Source organism: Cynara cardunculus, unplaced genomic scaffold, assembly GCF_001531365.2.
Source record: "Cynara cardunculus var. scolymus isolate 2C unplaced genomic scaffold, CcrdV1 Un_Scaffold_2373, whole genome shotgun sequence".
NCBI lineage: Eukaryota > Viridiplantae > Streptophyta > Magnoliopsida > Asterales > Asteraceae > Cynara > Cynara cardunculus.
In genome coordinates this window covers 27220-36636 of record NW_020201067.1, presented here as the reverse complement: position 1 = coordinate 36636, position 9417 = coordinate 27220, and positions in this window count along the sequence as shown.

The following is a 9417-nucleotide window of genomic DNA, read 5'->3' as shown; positions in this document are numbered from 1 at the left end:
AACCCGACTAAGCAGTTCCTTAGTCCAGAGGTTTCAACAGAGCTTGACTAAGCAGTTCCTTAGTCCAAAAGTTTTGAGCAAAGCATCGACTAAACAATTCTTTAGTCCCAAAATTTCATAAAACATAAACATGCAAAGTTTGCTCAATCTCATGCTTTTCCCCCATAAAATATACAAAAGCAGTAAAAGTGGGACCGTAAGAACTCACTAGTTTGATGAATATCCAAGGTTTCTTTTCGAAGCTTCCTAGACTCACTCGAACTTCCTGACAGCCAAACCAGCGCTACATTACTAAATGGTTTCTTGCCTAAGGTAGAGCACAGTTGATTTCAACGCAAGCCATCGAGTGTTTTCATAAAATAAAGCTAATATTTTTATTAKTTAGTAAAAAGGAACCTTCCAAAATTCTATTAATGACATCATTTTAAGTCACCCCAAAACAATGATGACAGCCGCCAATTACCAAAATCAAGATATTTTGAGTGGRTTTAAAACTCTTTCCAAGAACTCTACAACCTTGAGCCACACGCCTYSAACACCGATTGCATGCACCAAGAATGGTAGCAATGATGGGGAGGGGTTTCAAGCTCAACATTTTCAAGAATTTAAATTTTAACACAAAATCATCATCTTCAACAACTTCAGAAAACAAATAAATTCCAATTCCAATGAGTTTTCAAGATGATAAATTCAATTAAAGTTGCATGCAAGACTTGTCATCCGAAAATATGATCAGACCTCACATGCAAGGATTGATTCTTTCTTTCTTAGAGATTAAAGAACTTGGGTCACAGATTATCATCCCAACGAAGACACATGCAGGTCTTTGATGAATAATCTCTCCTCTTTAAATCCCATAATTTTTGCTTAAAGATTCGAGAAGGGAGAAGGATAAAAACTTTCGGACTACTAAGAAAATAGAACAGCTCTAAAGCGTACCTTTTCTAAACAGAAGCTTTCAAACAAGCTCTTAAGGACAACGAAAGCCTTAAGTTTTGCAAGAAGATTGGAACCGGCTGGAAGGTGATGGCGTTAGAGAGAAAACAGAAGGCTGGAAATTTGGAGAATGAAGATTTTCCAAAAGAAGAGGGGTATTTATATGGGVBTTTTTGAGAAGAAATGGGCTGGCTCCTAAAGGCCCAAGCCCAAGATATTAAATTTTCCTAAATGCTAGAACCCCACTAATTTAAACAAACAAAACAATTTGATAAAAGATTTTTAAAGGAAACTCCACTCTTTAAATTAATTGGCAAATATATATAAAAAAAATGGGACTTTGAAAATCTTTAAATTTTTAAAGAGGACGGAACTTAAAAATATCAACTTTATTTTATGTRGAATACTTCAAGACTATTTGGCATTGCATAAACTAACTTTGTTAGCTACCCGCCGAGACGTGATCTAACGACTAGTCTTGGGAATTAAGCAAGATATCTCAAATCATCGAAGCTAAATCTTAGAAAGACTTAGTTTTCAAATAAAGATCCTGAAATAAGGTACTAACCTGAAATCCCAAAATGCAGGATTCTCACAGTAAGTTTTTGCTCAGAAAAATAAACACTTAACGCATTTAAAACCTGAACTTTAAATGATGAAGCCTGTGGCATAGTTTGAATATGCCATAGGTTGTCTAATAAGCACTGTTGTTCATCTGTGAGTTCTATTCCAATTATTGGTCGAAATTTCTTATTCATATCATAACATTTTGATAGAGGATATTTTCCAAATGTTATGATAGAATCATTTTTTGTGTTTTCAGAGGAACTAGAGGAGCTGGGATTCCATTGTTTAACTTTCGAAGGATTAAAATATTTTAAAAACTGTGGATCCATGATGGGATTAAACTGTTGAGACTGTAGACAACTATGTTGTGCATTGATGGCTGATAGCATCAATTTATTCTCTGTATTCTCTTTCTTGTCTTCGTCTGAACAAATACTCATAGAAGATGATGTACTATGTTTTGGCTGTATGGGTTGTATCACCTTTCTTTTGCCTTTATCCATCTGCAACAAATTAACAAATAGATTCTGATAAATCTGTTGAAATAAATTTGATCCAAAAACCTGTTTGTTTCATAGATAATTCTAAGGAATTTAATCTTTCTTTCATATTTTTATAGTGAAGATGTTTTGGATGATAAGAATCTTGAAAGTTAGGGTTGCTTTCTAAGTCTTGAATTTCTTTTTCTAATTTTTTAAGTTGTTTAAAATTTGTGGCTTGTTGTTTCCAATATTCTTTGAGATACTGTGTTCTTATTTTATTATTTTGATTACAATTTATTTGAACTTTATTGCTCATGGCTTAAATAGTTTGTTAATATTTCTAGATAGCATATCTGCTATCCCATTATTTTTTCCTTTAATATGTTCAAAATTTATTTTGTATCCACATCCTTGTATAATATTTTGTAGATTAATCCATCGTGTCCTATTAACTTTTTTGCTTTGATCATTTTTTATAAAGCAAACTATAGCTTCACAATCTGTTCTTACTGTAAATTCATTATGTAAAAATATTTTAAATTTTTCTAAAGCATTTATTAGAGCTTGTATTTCAAAATCTAAACTCGTCCAGTTCATACCTGTTTTGTTAAAGTTTCCACTATCATATGAGCATATTTTTTTTGTCTCTTTAGGGCTATATTTATTAGGTTTACAAAGAAGCACGACTCCCCATCCTTCTTTACAACCATCTACTTATATAATTATATAATCTGTGACTAATGGTAGTTCTAGGGGTTTGATATTTCTAACTGCCTCTTTTATTATTCTAACCAATTTTATATCTTAATTGTTAAAATGTCTTTATCCATTTTTAGTAGTCTTACTGTATAAAGGTCCAACTAATTTTGAAAGATTAGGAATAAATTTTCTAGCATAACTTATTAATCCTAAAAATGCCTGTATCTGTTTAAGAGTTTTGAATTTTTCTGGAAAATCTAGAATTTTTGTAGAAATGTGTGATTGTAATTCTATTTTTCCATTACCTATTTCTAAACCAAGAAAATATATTTTTCTTTTAAACAATTCCATTTTTCTTTTTGAAACTACTATACCGTTCTTCTTAATTTCTTCGAAGATCTTCTGTAAGTGTTTTTCATGTTCCTGCACCGTTTCACTGGCAACTAAAATGTCATCAATATATACTAAACAAAAATCAAATTTAAGAAAAATGTTATCCATAAATCTTTGAAATATAGATGGAGCGTTTTTTAGTCCGAAACTAAGAACATTCCATTCATACTGTCCTTCTGAACATGTAAAAGCTGTCCATGGTTTGAAACTTTCTTCTAGCTGTAATTGATTGTATCCTGATTTTAAATCAAATTTTGAGAATACTTTTTTCTTTTGTATAAGATTTAATAGACTGTCTTTGCTTGGGATATTGTACCCATCATCTTCTGTGTTATCATTTAATCTTTTATAATTATAAACTATTCTGGCCTTTCCCCTTTAAATTTCACTGTGATTTCTTACTATAAATGCTGCTGATCTATGAGGACTTTCTGATTTTCTAATTCATCCTTGTTGGTAACATTTCTAGTATTTGTGTTTTAAATTCTTCTTTATCTAATAGGCTATACTCTATATTTGCTGTTCTAATTGTAATATCAGGATTTTTTAATTTAAATTTGCATATGTATTTAACCTTAGATTTAGTAATATCCTCCCCAATTAGTCCTATTTTTTCTAAATGCAAAATGATAGGATAATTAATACTAGTTGTGATATCTTTCCCTTTTTCTAAATCGTGTGTTAAGAAATTAATGAGTGCTATGACCCATTTAGTGTCATCTTGACCCAATTAGGCTCCTTATGAAGAAAATAGGCCAATTAAACCGCTTAGGAGCTAATGAGACTAATTATGACCTAGTAAGTGTCGTTTCGACCCAAATGGACTTATTAAAGAGAAATGGGCACATTATATCCACTGACACAAAATGGACTCATTGTACCTCAATTACTCCCATTTACCTCTAATTAGACTAATTATGACCCATTTAGTACCATTATAACTCAATTAGACTCAAGTAGGAGAAATAATCTCATTATACCCATTAAGGCCAGAAAGAAATAGAAGACTTTTTTCTGAAGTTAGCCGCACAACTGTGCAACTTATCACTATTATTAATAATACGATTTCTATGCGTGCGGCTTGGGTGGATAGAAGACGGGCGCTTGGTGTTGCTGTGCTATGATGGGTTTTTGGTGGTTTTGTGGAGCTTGTAGACGCTAAGCTCCTTTTTTTTATTTTTTGTTGTTTGGTTGGTTCTATTGGGCTCTGTTCCTTTTGGCTTTTGGTGGCTTGGTATACTTTGGTGGTTAGGTCTTTTGGTTTTCTTGTTGGTTAGGTGGTGGTCACACGGTTTGTCATTGCTGTAATCCCCTTTTTTATTGTTTATAAAATTGCCTGGTTTCCGTTCAAAAAAAAAAAAAGGCCTGATCAAACTACTGTTGACCACTGTTGACGTTTTCTCTCTAGGGTTGAGAGTTTTGAAGATGGCAGTTTTCATTGGATCTTGTGCTTTCGAATGGTGTGCATGATTCCTGTGTTTTTTTTGCAAGTAAGTTTGTTCTTTCTTCGTTAATCTTGCTGTTTGTAGTGGTCTCGATTATGGTTTTCTAGGGTTTGGGTTCTTTGTTGGTCGACTTTACTGCTGTCCGTGTTTCTTCATGCGTTTGGGTGTGTTTTGGAAACAGCACAGCGGGTTTAGGGGTTACCTTCGTTCTTCTTTCTGGTCATTGGTGCATCTTGATTGCTATTGATCGATTTCCTTTGCTACGGCTTCAAGGAGGCAGTAGGGTTTTTATTTTTGGAAAGAGTTCTGACTTTGGTTTAGACGGCAGTAGGGTTTATTCTTCTTGATCGGCTACTACTTGGTTGTTCGATTTATCGGTTTTTGGTTGCTGTCGTCTTTTACGTGGTTTTCTGTTTGATCTTTAACCTTTTGTCGGCTTTTAACTGGTTCCGTTCGACTGGTGAGTTTTAAAAGTGCTGTTTGTTCACTGTTTGATCTGGCGCTATGCTATTAGTTTCAGCATCAGGGTTCACATTTCCAGTTAAGAAAGCTTCCTGGTTTGGTTCTGGACCTGTTTGCATTGGTTAAAGCTGAGTACAGATTCTGTGATTTTATATGCCTCTAGACCCTAAATTCAGGTTTGGTTCTTAGCTGCTGTTTACGGTTTGGTACTGTTTGGTTTGTATTGAGACTGGTTTTGTGGCTGTCGCTTTCTGGCCACGGTTCCTGCTTGGCGTTGATATGCAACGTCTATATAACTGTTGTTTCACGATCTTAACAGCGGCTCTTCTTCGTCTGTTTGGTTTGTGTTGCTACTGGTTTGTTCAGGATCATCGTTTCTTCTGGGTTTTTCGTGATCGGCCACTGTTGGTTGGTTTTGGGCTGTTTTGCGTATGATTTTATGTGTGCTGCTCCTCTCTAAAGCTGCTGTTTCGGGCTGTGCTGTAGCTGCTGTGCGGTTTTYAGTTTTCTTTGGCTGCAGTGACGTGTTGAGAGGTATTTGCTGTTTGAGTCAGTATCTTGCTGTTTGTTTTACTTAGCTGGTATCCCATGTTTCTGGTTGTTTGCTGCTGCCTTTTGCTGCTGTGAATCTATTTGGTCGCACCTTCTCATTTTCTATTTCTTACGTTCATTCTAAGTGTTTCCTTGGTCTTCGTCATTTTTGTAGAATTCCCTTGATAAATATTCAGCACCCTAGTTTTCTAGGGTCTTCGTCTATTCTATTAAGGGCACTATACAAAAATTTCAGCACCTAGGCTTCTTAGAGTGTTCCATGGAAATGGGGGATGGTCCGGTTCCACCTTCTGATCCTTCCCGTATCTCGGTTTTTGAATGGCTTTCACATCTTGATAATGATGTTGCGGATAATATGCCTATGGGTTCGGAGAATCTGGTCAGAGAAAAGTTAAATTTTGCCAAAGCTGTGGGACAAGCGAGTGACACAAATTTAAATTTCTACCCTTTAGCGGATAAGAAGTAGGTGAGTGTGAAAATACCTATTGAAATGGCTAAGGAAGCCGCTAAAGCATATAACTCGGTTTTGTATGGATATTTTCTGGGTCCGCGCATACCTTTTCCCTTGGTGAAAAATTACGTCAAACTGGCATGGGGAAAATATGGTTTTAAAGATACTATGCTAAATGAAAATGGTATTTTCTTTTTTAAGTTTAATGATATTGGTGGATGTGATCAAGTAATTGAAGCAGGCCCGCTAATGATAAGAGGCATACCTCTTTTTGTTCATCGATGGGATCCTTCTAAGGGGTTAAGGAAACCTGAACATACCTCATGCCCGTTATGGGTAAAATTGCACAACATCCCCTTGGTTGCTTTCAATAAAGAGGGAGTCAGTCGCATCGCTAGTGTGTTGGGGGTTTCGAAGCAAATGGATTCCTGTACGGCGGCAATGTGTGAAAAGGCATGGGGTCGTCCGGGATTTGCAAAAGTTCTTGTTGAGGTATGGGCTATCGGTGACTTAAAAAGACAAATTGAGGTTGAAATCCCTGATCTCAATGGAGGGGTAGCTGACAATGTGCAAATCCAGGTGGAATATCTATGGGAACCAGCTCAATGTTCCCATTGCCAAGTTTTTGGACATAAATCGTCGTCTTGTCCTAAATCTGTGATCAAAGGTAAGCATGTGGAGGGGAGGAAAGATGCAGAAGGCTTTGTTAGAGTGGAAAAGAAACAGTTAAAAATTTTGTTCCTCGGCAAGATAAAGTTATGGAAAGGCAAGTCTCTATGCCGGAGGTTGTGGGCGCCAGTACCTCGGGTAAAGAGGTAATGGATGATCGTAATAAGGGCATTTCTTTGGATCCTTCTAAGCAACCTGGACGTAATGAGACGAATAAAGGCTCAGGTACGCTTTCTGTTGGTGTTGATTCTGGGTCTTCTTCTACCCACTCTTCCCACTCTACACATTCTAGGACCCAGGCTACTCCCCTTATTGATTATGTGGTTAAAAACTTTTGGTTGGCTCGGAGGGGTGTACGGGATCCCCCCTTAGCTGCTAACAAATTTGGTGTTCTTGAGAAGTTGGGTGACGTGGAACTTCATGGGGGGTCAAACCGAGGGGGTAACAGACCAGCATGTTAGCAATTCGACTGAGGATTGCCGGGAGAGAGGAGATGATTCAAATACCTCATCATGTTGAATTTCGCTTCATGGAACATCCGGGGACTTAATTCTCCGGTTAAACAAAAAGAGGTGAAAAACTTTGTTCATTGTTATGATTTGTGTTTGTGTTCAATAATAGAATCTCTTGTCGCTAGGGATTCCCTTGAGAATGTTTCGTCTTTTATTTTTGGTCGGTGGTCTTGTATTATCATTGCATGGGATTCACGAGTTTTAGATGTTATGCTTTTGGAGGTGCACAATCAATTCCTGAATTGTAAGATTATCTTACGAGATAATCAGGAGGCTTTCTTTTGTTGGTTTGTTTATGGTGCCAATGTATGCAATGCTAGAAGACAATTATGGTCGGGATTGAGGAAATTTAAGGTCTTGATTGGTGCGCAACCTTGGGCCATAATGGGGGATTTCAATACCATGCTTTTCCCTCATGATGGTTTTGGTGGGTCCTCTCGTCGTAATGCTGACATGGCGGATTTTTTTGCTTGTATTGAGGATGTTGAAGTCTTCGATCTAAATTACATAGGTGTCCATTACTCATGGAACCAAAAGCCGAATGCTTCTGGGGGTATCATGCGTAAATTGGACAGAATTATGGCTAACTCGGAGTTTACTTCTAAATGCCAGGATATTACTGTTCATTTCTTTCCGGCTGGTCTTTCGGATCACTCTCCGGGTGTCTTATCTTTTAAAGGAGGAACTCGAAAAAGGAGGTATGGTTTTAAATTTGATAATTTCCTGACAGAACATCCGGATTTCTTGCAGATTGTTCAAAAGGAATGGTCTAAGTATATTGAGGGATCCTTTATGTTTCGGGTWACTTCTCAYCTGAAARCTCTTAAGGTCCCTTTTCGTAAGCTGAGGAATTCCTATGGAAATCTTGGGCAGCGTGTTGCTTTTCTGAAAACTGAGTTAGACCGGATCCAGATCGATGTGGATAATGATCCTTCTAATGCTGATTTGGGGAGGGATCTTGGTGATATTCGTCTTTCTTATCAATTGTCTTGTTGGGATGAAGAATGTGCTGCCAAAGTCAAATGGTTAAATGAAGGTGACTCGAATACGAAGTTTTTCCATAGGGTGATTAAAGAACATCATCACTCTAACTCTATCATGTCTGTCTGTAATAGTCGGGGCAATTATGTTTCTGGCGATGATGTCCCTAAAGAATTTGTGGATTATTTTAAGAGTTTCTTTGGTGTTCGGAATGTTTCTACAGACCCGGTCATGGCTAATATTTCTTTTCCAAGGAAGTTAATTTTGTCAGAAGCTCTTGATATGATTCGGCGGGTCACGAATGAAGAAATTAAAAATGCTATGTTTAGCATTGGAAATCATAAAGCCCTAGGCTCTGATGGGTTTACTTCAAAAATTTTCAAGGCTTCATGGGGAATCATTGGCCGTGATGTGGAGATAGCGGTCCATAATTTTTTCTATCGAGGTAATCTCCCGAAAGAACTGAACCATACGCTTATTTGTCTTATTCCTAAATCTGCTAATGCTTCTAAGGTTACGGACTACCGGCCTATAGCGTGTTGTACTGTTCTCTATAAATGCATTAGTAAAGTTATTGCTAATAGAATGAAGGGGTGTCTGGATTCTCTTATTGATAAGTCCCAGTCGGCTTTTATTCCGGGTAGGAGGATAACGGATAATATCCTTATGGCTCATGAACTTGTTTCTGGGTATCAGTCTTTGGCTGGCCCTCCTAGATGCGCGTTTAAAATAGACATTAAAAAAAGCTTATGACACGGTGGATTGGAGATTCCTCATTGTTTTGTTACAGGGGTTGGGATTCCATCCGGTTATGGTTAATTGGATAAGGGAGATGGTTTCATTTTCTCTGGCGATAAATGGCAATTCTTACGGTTTTTTCCAAGGGGGTCGGGGTCTTAGGCAAGGGGATCCTTTATCCCCTTATCTGTTCACTATTGTCATGGAGGGCTTCTCTATGATTCTTCGGCAATGTATTCAAGAGGCTTCTGATTTTGGATATCATCGGGGTTGTGAAGATCTGAATATTACGCATCTTTGCTTTGCGAATGATCTATTTGTTTTTTCTAAAGGCGATGTCCAGTCGGTGGAGGTGCTTAAAAAGGCTCTTTGTCTTTTTCATCAACGATTGGGGTTAGAACCTAGCCTTGAAAAGAGTGAGGTCTTCTTTGGGAATGTGTCTTCTAACATTAAGGAGACCATTCTTGAGTGTCTCCCGTTCAAGCAAGGTATGTTTCCTGTTCGTTACTTGGGTGTCCCTTTATCTCAAG